Source organism: Notothenia coriiceps, unplaced genomic scaffold (genome assembly GCF_000735185.1).
Source record: "Notothenia coriiceps isolate Sejong01 unplaced genomic scaffold, NC01 NC01_scaffold00037244, whole genome shotgun sequence".
Classification (NCBI taxonomy): domain Eukaryota; kingdom Metazoa; phylum Chordata; class Actinopteri; order Perciformes; family Nototheniidae; genus Notothenia; species Notothenia coriiceps.
The window spans coordinates 8,942,405-8,951,636 of NW_011369945.1; positions in this window are offsets into that span (position 1 = coordinate 8,942,405).

Genomic DNA, 9,232 nt, shown 5'->3' on the forward strand with positions numbered 1-9,232 from the left:
GAAATGCTGTGTGGTGTTTTGTGAAAATGCCTTGTGGCGTTTTGTGAAATGCATGTGGTATTTCTGAAATGCTGTAGTGTTTTCCTGAAATCCCTGTAGTGTTTTTCTAAAATGCTTTAAAGTGTTTTGTGAAATGCGTGGTATTATCTGAAATGTCTGTAAGTGTTGTTGAAATGCCTGTGGTGGTTCCTTTGAAATCTGATTTGACTTGCACTTCATGAATGTGCCAAGACCCTAACCCTGCGGGCCGTATTAAACTAATACCCCATTTAAGTATATTCAGCGCTTTGTGTTCCAGAGCGAGCATGCAAGAAGTCTAATTGAAGTTAACATTGGTTGGGGGTGAAAGACAAACATTAGAGAATTTAACAAAATATTGTGTTGTTGAATTGAGAAAGATGTGAGGCTTGGCTCAGACACTCTGCCGTCTGATTGAGGCTAGAGCCTCAATGCCTACATCAGCCACTTCTACAACAGTAAAACATACCTTACGGGTATCTAACAGCCTTACGGTCTACACTACAGGCATCGAAAAATGCTTCAACGCTTCGCCCATTCACTTGAATGGGGGGACGTAGAAGATTTTTAATCTTCGCCGAACTGCATTGTGGGGAGCATGGCATGGCTTTGCCAGCATCACGAGCATCTATCGGCATCAAAAGTTGAACAATGTTCAACTTTTGAGGCTCGATGCTTGGCATCAGCCAATCAAATCCCGTTTATGCAAATCCCGCCAGTGCAAGCGCTAGCCAATCAAACCGCGTGCAAGCTGGAAGAGCCAGACCGCAGTTCATTTCCTCATATTCCAAACGAGATATTACGGTAGCAAATCACCCGGTTCTTTACGACCAGAATTATTTACCGAGATACAAACCGGAGGAACCAGGCATGGAGGGAGGTGGCAGAGACAGTGGGTGAAACTGGTAGGTTTTTCGCCTGTTTGGAGAGTTTATATCCAGTTTACTTTGTTTTAACATTGCTATTGCTTTGTATGTCGGGGGCGGGAGATTCATGTGATTGGTTGTTGGTCGCGTTGCTCGCAAAAAATTGCCAAGCTTCAGACACGCCCAGCTTCAAGATTTTTTGATGCCTGTAGTGTAGACGGGCCGTTAGAGATTCTACCAGACACTGTATGTAATTAAGTAATATAAGAACACAATGTATCTGCTGCATTTAAAAGACTAAAAATGACATATTAAAAGATTAACAAATTGATATAACAACACTGCAAGCTTTGCTAGTCAGTTGGATTTAATAGCCTTTACAAAGTTCCTAACCTGTTTTTTTGTTTTTCTTAGCTCAAGTGTCCAGATTTAAAGTAGTTGTTCACCTTCTCGTCCATGCTACAGAATTCTGCTACTATGCCTCCAAGTTCTTATACAAGAGTTATCACAAATACAATTATATTTGATAATAAACCTTAAAGATTGACTATGGCTTAGCTAGAATGCAGGATTCTTTCTATATCTTTAGTTTCTAAAGTTCAACAGGTTTGATCTGATCGCACAACGATCTGTCAAGAGTTCTCCAATGGATAAAAATGCCACTCTCCTTTTTATCTCTTCCTCTTTTTATGGTATGAATAGGACCCCAGGACTTGAATATTCAGAGTGCATAGCAGAATATACCCACTCTTGCAGTGAAACATTTAGTCTTTTGAGGATTGTTGTCAGGAGCCACGTGGAGATGACAGCATGGCAGGGCTTATTCCCACCTTTCTTCTGCCGTTCCTTTCTTCTCTCTCCTCTCCATTACCAGCCGCCCCCATCCTCTCAATGTCCTCAACCGATTCTCTCCCCCTCGTCGCTGACCCTCAAAGACAGAGTGCCCTGTTCTGTCTGTCTGCCATTGTCAACCAGCACAAGAATACCAATGGCCGGCAGCTCAAAGCAATCAATTCCTTCGAGGTAGATCCACTGTGTATCTGACATCAGCCTCCCTGATTATTGTCTCCAAACGCAAGCCAATCAGTAGCAGCCACCACCTCACCTCCCCACCACAAAAACCCTGGCATAATACTTAACGCCCCTGGTTTTTAAAGCGCTCCCATCCTCATCGACCGCAGTTTGGAAACAGAGTCCCATAGAACCCTGAATTGTTGCTTCAGAATGAGTTTGATCCATTTTTTTTCTGAATAGAGTTGTAAGAAAGGGGATTATCTGAACTGTACAGAACAAAATAACATGACAGCCTTAAATAATATCTGCCAGTCAACAAAATAACTTTGGAATTACTAACTTCCTTGGCAGATGTGAAAAATTGTCAGCAAAAGACAGCGAGCGCTCAAATGGAGGCATTAAGATTCTGCCAATGTGCTGCACATCTTCACTGATGTGCCAGGTTATTGAGGGTGATGTTAAACCACTGATTAGTGAGAACGGTGTTCAATCGAAGCACAATAACATGACATGATGTTACAGCTTGTTTTCTGATCTTTTTCCCCTCATCCTGCCAAGAGGTAAAATACGTTACTGATATTTGTCTTCTTTTGGCAGCAGCTTCAAAACCAAACCATGTTTCATATTGTTTCATTCTAAATTATGTTCCAGCCTTAGACATTTTCTTCATTTTCTGAGATTCAAATGTCAACATATGAGGTGAACATTATCGTTTGCTTCAAAGAACTACAAGGAATAAAAAGAAGAATGATGCTGCATTAGACAGTAGTGTATTGCCTGAAGCGATTGTGAAGCTATTCTTCTGTATAAACGCTGCCTAGAGTTACCTTTCCTTTGTAGACATTTATAGATTCACTTCAGGTGAGATAAATCAAAAAGGCCTCCACAGACTGAGTAAAGGCGGACCGCAAACCTTGCTCCCGGCTTTAATGTTTAGCACAACAACAAAAATACGGCCGACCTCTATCATTACAGCTTCATTGATGGGGCTTAACTGTGCTGCTGGGCGACCATCCAAACAAGTCTATTGAGGGGCGACTGATGAAGAGCGACATTTGGTAAGTGGAGGCCTTGACTTTTTGCTAAGGTGAGAACCTGTACACAAACCTGTAAGTGCATTGTTCAAGCAACCCCAGGATACTTTGATTAGCAGCAATCAATATACAATTTTATGAATCTGTAATTTAATAAGTTTCAATAAGAGACGACATTAACTATCTTTTTCTTATGTTAGCTATGAAACACGACAAAATGCAAACAATTTACATAAATTAGGCCAACAAATGTGGACATACCTGCTCTGAATGTCCATACTTGAAGGCGGATGAACGAAACAGCATCATGGCAACCTCTTGGCTATATTTTATTTCCTCCCATATTTCTCTTCAAAAACTGTGATTCTAGCATGTATTTGGTGGTTTGCCACAATTATTCGTACGAATGGGGAAAATGGCACATATATCATAGACATTGACGGTATTGCACTCGGTTACATGGAAAGTAGTGTAAGTAGTTGTTTGAAGAATGAAAGAGAGAGCTTGAGAGGAAAGTTCACAGCATCACCTGAACAACCAAAGTGCAGAGTGACCATGAGACTGGAAAAAGGTTCCATTTATATTTTTAGAGAGGGCATTTTTTCCCAAAAGTTGAAGCAGATAGCAGAATCGTGACAAAACTGGTTGATGTTAAATTTCATTCCAGCTTTAGAGCACGAGGGCTGAATGGAAAAACAGCAACAGCTGTACATTATGATGCAACAACAGAAAACAGTGCAGTTGTTTTAGATTGCAATGCCTTGTACAGTTGTTGCAATCTTTATGACTATCTCTTTTGTTTCTCATTCATCTTTTATTGATTTCTTAAACTTTTCAAATAAAACAAAGTACATTGCAGAAATACACTTTATAGCAGTCCACCTAGGTACAAAATATGAAAAATTGCCAAAGTATATTTGCCATATACTTTAGCAATTTTTCCTGACTTTTCCCCTCCTCTACCTGTTCTTTCTGCTCTTGTGAGAAGGACCTTTGCAGAGGCTTTTTTCATGTAAAGTTGAAGAAATTGAGCAGTGTTTCCCATATATCCAATTATTTGTGGCAGGCCACCCCAATACCAACACTGGCAGCAACAAATGTATTTTTTTCTATATATATAGTTATTTCACCTGACTTTGTTTGAATGCGTACAATCTTATTTAGAGCAGGGTGCAAGGCATTGATTTCCATAGACCATCTTTGGCCTGATCTCTGAATAAAATAAATACATTGAATAAGTCCCCATTTGTATAAAGCCTCTCTTCCCCGTGCACACTTTGAATCAGACTTGATCATGCGTGGGAGGAAAGGCTGTCAATGACCTTTCCCCACAGAGAGAGGAAGCATGGGGTAGCATCTAATTATGTGGGTAAAGCCTGATATGGTTTGTTTAAAACAACACATTTCTCATGCAACGAACAAATGTTATTTCATTTCATAAAAGTTTTTTTGTGGTGTTGATCATATTTGCGAAATTATGTTCACAGTGAACACAGAGAAATGTAGTTACCCCCATATTAATAATAAATAATATTATCACGGTTACTTGCTCTATGTTGGCTCTCCGCAGATTAAAAATGGAATAAGTGGAACCCCATCAGCCATCTGTTGGACACCACAGCAGCTACATGAATGGAAAGGTTAATCAAAAGGTTAATGATCTCAAGACCCCTGCCCTGTTGCAACGAAAACGTTGTATTGTCACTTGAATATGTTGTGCATGTGGTCGCATCAACTGAGAGGTACAATGTTCAGTACTTTGCTGACCTTTCCGCAGTTTTTTTTCCAGTCAGCGAAGGGTTTTACATGGACAAAGACTAAATATCTACATTAAAAAGGACAACGATGTACAATCCGTTACAGATTTCACAAAAAGTGTAGATGTATGTGTTTGCGTGTGTCTATATGAGCAAGTTTATGTTTGCCTGTGTGCAGGAGCGTGAAGGAGAGCAGAATGGCCTACAAGGCACATTGTGTATCAACGGGTGACATGTGGCTAGGTGAAAAAGCAACCTCCAAATCCGTGTTTTAACAGAGACATGCAGCGGCCCTGAGGACACCGAGAGTACACAAACCCTGCGGACGAGCCGCGTCCAAACATTTCTCACTTTGTAACCATCCAAACTAAATAAGTCTGCACCGAGCATTGCTAAATAATTAAGTTTGCTCTGCGTGAAGCCTGCCAGGATAGAAAAACATTTATAATAACTTCAGCAGAGCGGCATCACACTGGAGCAGGGGTTGTATTGTTAGAGCAATAGACAGACAGCTGTATAGCTCTCAACACCGGAGGAGAGCGGCGTGTGTGTCGATGTACTTCACTGAATGCAGAACTGTCTGGCCACTCTGACACAAAAGCACCTCAAGTCTGGGAATGGTTTTAACTGTATACACAAGGCTGTCTGAGTTCTTTGTGCATGGTGTCTGTTTACAGGCAGGAGAGGAACAGAGTGATAAACACCACATGGCAACAGACAGCTATTGTGCTATGAGCAATAGTTGGATTTTTAAAATGTTAAGTATTTATGGATCCATATACTGTGCAGTGTGTACTGAGTGCACTATTGCAGCTTGCAAACACTGGGTAGCAGACATTTGAATGTATAGGTTTCAAACTTTTTTTTGGAGGAAGAGGTAGGTTTGGTAAAGGCAACATTCAGTCCAGACATTTTATATAAATGTGCAAAGGTTCTACAAATAACTTTTTACTGCTTATAAAACCAGTTCAATGTAAGGTTGATGTATTTTTTGTGATTTACTTCATAAGGTATAAGTCTCGATATTTCCAACCCTAACCCTAACCAGTGCCACTACTACTCAGACTTGAGTTGGGGCCAACCATGACACCATACTAGTGGAGGCCCCTGCTGTATTGCTATGCCCACTAAATAAGCAAAGTATTAAGAGAACCAGAACTGGTAAAAGTGGATCAGATCGTGCTAGAAGCTTTTCCGACAAAACTTTTTTCTAGAGCTTCTTTTAATCAATAGTAAATGAAAACTCCCCTTAGTTACTTGAAGAATACACAAGAATGAAAATAAAACATTTTGTCATATTCAGTTTGGATATAATGACTATGTGTAATGTAAAAGGGGTCGCTTGCAGTCGTTTATAGAGGACAAGACCAAAGGACAGTTCGCACTTTGGCATGAGGCCAAAGCACCCTTGCTCCTTATCGCTTAAACAGTAGCTATACATCTGCACGACCTCTAAATAGGCAACTGTTGGCCAAAACATGACCAATAGCAACTTTATAGTGTGAGTATATGTGTTCAAGATTGTTATGCTGCCCAAACGGGGTAATTTATCTTCTAAATAAGAAATAGTAAGGTATTTTAATTAAGGTAGAAGATACGCCCACAAGTGTCTAATTGTGGATGGGTCAGGAACTGCTACGTGTCTCTCATTTCTTTCAGAGAAAGAACCTCTATGGCTTCATAGTAATCGCTTTCAGCATTCAAACATAGGTCTCAGGTATGTAAATGTTCTGTAATGGCTGTAATGGCTCTATTTAACATGATTGGACCATTACAGATGGAGCAGTGATGCTGGAGTGCTTTGGCACCCAGTACATGAAAGGGAACATGATAGATGTATTACAGTGCTCCTTGGAAGGCTGAGCAAGATGTGCGCGTCTTTATTTAACCTCGTCCTGCTGCAGCATTTCTGTTAAAGTGTCGTCACTCAAGCCAGACTTTAACCATGTAGGAAATGTTCTTGCTCCAACCAACTAAGACCAAGTAAGGTTGCCACAAAAAAAAATTATATAGAAAAGGGAGACTGTGGTGTTTCTTTTTAAACTAAAAAGGAAATATTCTTGAAAGATATTTGTTAAATATGATAAAACACCAAATTGTGCAGCAAAATAGAAGCAGACATAATAGCAGAAGACGGTGCTGGCAGCAGGGACTAATTGCTCTAATAGAGAAATGTTCCAGTCTTGATGGAAAAAAGCCCAATATGTCTGTCTTTTTTGGAAAATTAGATATGGAAAGGCAGGGTGCTGTTGTGCATAATGGCACAGATAAATACAAAAGATAGCAGGAGACTCTGAGTTTTTCGGAGATAACAAGGTGTCGTCTCCCTTAGTGGCAGGCGTGTATTTATGCCACAGGACAAAGACAAGATGCCAATAAACTTGTCATCTGACAACAAAAGCCCTGTGAAATTAAGGTTGCAGAGAAATACTAGGGCAAGAAAACAGCAGTGCTCTGATGGCATTTTCTTCTTTAACTCATGTTAGTTGTTTTAAAATAAGTTGAATGCCTTCGGTGTGAAACGGAGAACCCTGTTTGTCCCGACGCCAAAGGATGGCACTCAGAGCAGGCACGATATTTACTACTTTCATTTTGTTTTGAGGCAGCATCTTATTGCTTATTGTGTATCGCTATTACTGCTTCCAACTGGGGCTAATTTATTTAGATTAAACAGCACAGTTGTTTATACAAAATACATTGTTTTGTCTGAGGTGGGGTAAGGAATGCAATTTCACCAAGAGATTGTTTTATGGAGTTACAGAGGGATAAAGTGTTGAAAGATTGATTACAGTAGATGAGGGGAAATGGTTTGTGACTGTAATAGCCTGGAGGTATGTGGCAGGATAACTTGGCTTCCTCATCAAGCAGTTCTTTATCCCCACAACATATTATAATAAAGCAAAACACTTAGGTTATTCACCCATTATTCAACCCACAGCTGCAGGTTTAACTTGTGTAATTTTGGGCTATAAGTATTTACTCTATAGACAAATTGATCATAAACCTGTCAAGTGAATAGAATGGTGCTAATCTACATCCTTATATTTAATCCAAAGGCTGGCACAAACAAAATCATCTCCAACAAGGGGGTTTGACATATTTACACTGTGACTAATTCTAAATCATATCAGTGGACAAAATGGCAAGAAAATTCCCAAAGGCTTTTCTGATTACTTTCTATTTACAGCAGTTAGTGAATGTCCTAGCCCCTGAAAGGCCAGAAAGGTGAAGGTCAAGGACAGTCAACATTGTTCAGGTCCTCTAACCTTTGGAAGATTCGTTTTTTTAGATACTGAAGTGAACTGAATTCAGTGTTTTCATGAAAGGTTGGAAATAGAATGTACCTTATTTTACATTTCAAAATTATCAGTGGTGTGTCCTTTGAGGTGGCAGCTTTGGAAGTTGTCCACTTCTTTCAACAATGTTATGCGTTGACAGCGACACTGGCAGATTTCTGAGGATGGACATAATGCTTATATCAGCATGCTCACACAATAGCAATTACCATCGCCATGCTAACAATGTTTTAATCCCTAATTTAGTACAGCAGTCCTCGGGGCTGAATGCTAAAATCAGCGAGCTAAAATCAGCGTGCTAATTTTGTCACAATGACACTGTTGGCATTTGAATGTAAAACATTTGTAATGTTAATCATGGTTACCACTTTATTTTGGCATATTATCATGCCGACATTTGACAATTTAAATCAAGATGGGCTGATGTTTAGGAGGTATTGGTCAAATGTGTTTTTGACCTGATGATGGCACTTGATGAAAAGTCAGAGGACCATCAGTAGTATTATTCATCCCGCTTCCATCACATTAGTATGCATAGAAAGTGACAGGTGCTGTGACAGGTCACACCTCTCCCTACTTATGCTAATGAGCTAAGTCCCGCCTCCCCTTTGTTCGAGGTGTGAGATCTCAAGTAGGTGTGATATCCCAAGTAGGTGTGAGATCCGGGATCTCACACCTACTTGGGATATCACACCTACTTGAGATCTCACACCTCGAACAAAGGGGAGGCGGGACTTAGCTCATTAGCATAAGTAGGGAGAGGTNTGTCCCTGGGTGTCTGGCCCCCACAACTAAATCTGCTGTATCTGTAACAAGGGCTACAGACAGCAAGGATTGGGAGGAGGAGAATGGGATGGGGAGTAGGAAGGAGGTGTGTGTGTTTGTGTATGTGTGTGTGCAACCCAGTCTCATGGCATTTCGTGTTCACCAACACGATTTTTAATCTATTGATTCGTGTTCACCAACACGATTTTCCCCTTTTTTTCGTGTTGCACAGCACGATTTTAAAAGCAATCTGTGTGGTTCATAAAAACATGTTCTTACTCAATAGCAAGACACAATTATTGCTTTTATTTTAAATCGTATGATTTCGGACTTTTGCTGCCGTCTGTGAGGAAAATAAATGGGGCTCAGAGCCTCGAGTCAGAATACTGAAATCTGTATTTTTTAAATCTTTTTTTCCTTCTAATTTGTTATTCTTTTCAAAATAACACACTGTTATTTACTCACCAATAACACACAATTAT